This window comes from Tupaia chinensis, unplaced genomic scaffold (assembly GCF_000334495.1).
Source record: "Tupaia chinensis unplaced genomic scaffold, TupChi_1.0 Scaffold144105_1, whole genome shotgun sequence".
Taxonomy (NCBI): Eukaryota; Metazoa; Chordata; class Mammalia; order Scandentia; family Tupaiidae; genus Tupaia; species Tupaia belangeri.
Window position 1 is genome coordinate 317,358 of NW_006203959.1, and position 4,042 is coordinate 321,399.

The 4,042-nt window shown below is 38.4% G+C and overlaps 1 pseudogene; it reads right to left on the reverse strand.

Moving 5' to 3' along the window:
• LOC102483493 (cytoskeleton-associated protein 2-like) overlaps positions 1 to 4,042 on the reverse strand; it is a 33,931-nt pseudogene that overhangs the window by 12,725 nt on the left and 17,164 nt on the right.

Consider the following 4,042-nt stretch of genomic DNA (forward strand, 5'->3'; position numbering starts at 1 on the left):
CCTTGTCTTTACTAAACCAGACAGGATTTATTTCTAGGCTCCTGTAATTTCTACCACCCTAGCCTGAAGCTAAAGTTCTCAAAAGCTGACCTGAGACTCAAATTCTCAAGCCAATCTGGGACTAAAGTGATCAAGATTCCTGGGAGCCCTCTCATCCAAAGACCCTCCCTGGTAATCAAAATAAAAAAAGATGCACCCAAAAAATGGACTTCCTCATTCTAAAAATTATGACTGTTTATACCTAAACAAAAACAGATGTCATGTTTTATGATTATTATTCCTATACTTTCAATGCCTTACCTATTAGAGCAAAATGTTTCACTTACTTCCCCTCACCCATCCCGCTACTGTAAAACTCCTTCCATAATAAATACGCATGACTTCTGGCCATCAGGGCTGCAGTCCGGAGTTTACTCTGGCTGTAGCCGGCTAAAAACATGCTAAAGGGCATGAGGTCTTAGTCTGATTCCTGTCCACCCGCGTCGCCTTCCTGTGCACCCACCCCGGCTGGGGTACAGCTCCCGGCATTTGCCAGTCTGGGTAAGTTGTCCCCTGGGGAGGATCTTCTTGGTTTGATTTTATTTGGTGTCTTTTGTATTTCTTTGGTATGGATGTTTGAGTGCCTTTCTAGACTTGGGATATTTTCTTCCAGGATTTCATAGAATAGATTTCCCATGCCCTTATTAGTTTCTTCACCTGCTGGGATACCAATTATTCAGATGTTAGGGCGTCTAATGGAATCTAGTATTTCTCGTATATTTTCCTCATGTTCTTTTGTTATTTTCTTTATCTTTTTGGTGATTTTCTCTAGATCAGAGTTTTATCTTCTGCGTTACAGATTCAATCTTCAGCATGGTCTAATCAATTTTTAATACTTTCAAAAGAGTTTTTTATTTCCTGTGTTACAGACTTCATCTCTAATAGTTCCATCTGATTCTTTCTTAGTGTGTCCCTTTCTTCTTTTATATCATAGAAGGACTTCCTAATCTCCTGTAGTTCATTGTCTCTTTTCTGTTCCAACTCATAGAATTTGGTCACCATGAATGGTCTAAATTCTTTCTCTGACATTTTGGTAATTTCTTCTGCTTTATTATTTTTTTTTCTTTATAAATTGAAGGGAATTACTGTGTTCGGCAATTGGGAGATGTATTCACTGTGGAATACCTTTTAGGAGAATGTTTCTTCAACTAGGACCAAGTGTGTTTCCCTTTTGTTGTGCACTCGTGGGTGCTGAAGTCTCTCTTCTGTTGTGTTTAGCAATGTGGTCCAAGAAGGAGTATTCTATTCAGGTGTTGGAAGAGCAGTATCTCCTTTTTTGCAGGTGGTTCAGTAAAAGGGAGGACCCCAGGGAGTCTTACAATACTAGGGTATTTCAGAACTGTTATTCTAGACCTATTTTGTCCATCTGGGATGGAGGCGGAACAAGAAGAGAGGACCAAATAAGAGGAAAGAAATTAAGGAGAATAAAGAAAAAGTCGTGTGCTGCATGCTAGCTGGGGTTGAAGCTGGGGCAGGGGGCCCTGCCTTAGTGTCCCTTAGACCAAGAGTCTGGAAATGGAAGTGGGATGTGCTGTAGAGCTGGGGGTGGTCCTGTGTGGTAAGGAGACATATTAACAAATGAAAGAAGAAGAAAAGGGAAAAAGAGGCCTACTTGGCTGACAGAGATAGGGGATTTCTGGGCTCGGGCATGCCAGGTTTGGAGCTGGGACAGGGGGTCCTGCCTTAGTGTCCCTTAGGCCAGGGGTCTGGAGATGGAAGTGGGGTCTGCTGCAGAGCTGGAAGAAACCCTGGCTGGCAAAGTTAGGGGGTCTCTGGGTTTGTGGATGCCGGGGCTGTGCTGGGGCAGGGGACCCTACCTCAATGTCCCTTAGACCAGGGATTTGGAGATGGAAGTGGGTCTGTTGTAGAGCTGGGGGTGGTCCTGGCTGACATAAATAGGGGATCTCTGGGCTTGGGGGTGCTGGGACTGGAGCTGGGGCAGGGGGCCCTGCTTCAGTGTCCCATAGGGCAGGGGTCTGGAGATGGAAGTGCCTTACAAAATATTAAGAACAACTTCTGGCAACTCTTGTATCGATGTTGCTCCATTTTTAATTGCTCCTTCATATAGTCCTCCAACATCAAAGCTGCCTTTATCAGCTTGCTTTTGGAGATCCAGAATTTAGCAAATTTTTCAGCCTCAAGGAATGCTGAACAATATGGTAAATATTTCATTAGTGGGTACACCTCCCTCAATGAGCTGTGGACATTAGCTCAGAGAGTTGTAAATTTGATTGGACAGTTCAAGTTGGGCTTTCTTTTCCTCTTCTTCTTTCAGTTCTCTTCCAGAATGACATATTCATGTCCCCCATTATTTTTCTTTTTAAATTCCATAGGAGGCTGTTCATAGATTTTCCTCTTAGATTTCTGCAATTCTTCTACTTGTTTCTTTCTATCTTCTGTTGATGTAATCTTTTTCACATATGAATTAATTTCAGTATCCTTTAGGACTCCTTTCCTATTTATGGTTGTTCAATGAGCTTGCATTTGGGGAGCTGTTTTATTCAGAATATGACTCTGAGAAAGAATATTTTTTAGATTGGAGTCCAAAGTCTATGGCTTTTTTTGTTGAAAATCTTTGTTGTATATATAAACATTAGTTCCATCTGCTCTAATGCTTGGGGTGCTTGGAATGACTGAATTAAAGCTGCCAAATGTCAGATGAGAACTTCGGTTTATGGCTTTTGATCTTTGAAATACACATGATGTTGGAGGTCTAAAACAAATTTCACTGGACTTCTTTTCTTAGTTTTGTCCATTTCTTTTAAATTTTATTTATTATTATCATAATCTTGTTTACATTATATAGAATCACATATATCTTTACAATGTATTACATTTCTTTTTCCAGAAGGAATACCATGCATAACAGACAAGACAAAGACATTACTATCCACATCATCATCAAATAGCTTTTCATCATTCTTTATCCAGATTATTTTTTTATTCTCATTATTGTTATTTTATTCTCATCTCATTTTTTAAACATCCAATCACTATATATCATTTCCATTATAAAATGTAGTTACCCAACATGAAATACTTTTCAGACCAGTCCAGTTGAGAACATTATACATGTTAAAAACATGTAATAAAACATTTCTGTGTCCCACTAGTGTGGGATAAATAGTCTCTATTTATTCTCTTGCTATCCTTCTCTATACTCTTCCCTTCTCCCACCCCACTCTTACACTGTCTTCAGCATCGGCAACTATTTTCACTGCTTTTATACACTCCAGTATTTCGATCTCTACCATAAAGTGCAGATAGTCAGTATAAATTAAGTGGATACATACAATATCTTTCTTTCATATCCTGGCTTACTTCACTCAGCAACAGATTCTCCATAGCTGATCACTTTCTAGCAAATGTCAGGGTATTGTATTTTTATGGTTGAATAGTATTACATAGAGTATATGTGCTACATTTTTTCAATCCATTAATCTGTTTGTGGACATTTGTGTTGGTTACATGTCTTACCAATCATGCATAATGCTGCAATAAATATTGATGTGCAAGTGCTTTTCTGACTGAGTGTTCTCCTGTCCTTTGTGTCGATACCCAGAAGTGGAATTGCTGGATCAAATGGTAGTTCTATTTGTAGATCTTTCAGGAACCTCCATATTGTTCCCCACAGTGGCTCAACCAGTTTACATTCTCACCAACAGTGTAGGACAGTTCCCCTTTCACCACATCCCCATCAACACTTACCACTTTTTATATTTTTAATATTTGTCATTCTGACAAGGGTTAGGTGGTATCTCATTGTGGTTTTATTTTTTTTTATATTTTTTTTCCTTTACAACTTGTTTTTATTTTACATTTTTCCACAAACATTTACTTTACATAGCAAAGAATTTTATCTCATACTCCATAATTCTTGACAGTTTACAAACAACATTCAAAGTTTCAAAATACTGAAATTTAAAAATAATGTTCAAAATATGTCTTATAATTTTGTATAATTTTATAACTATAACAACAGAAGCAGTATGGTTTCAAATAT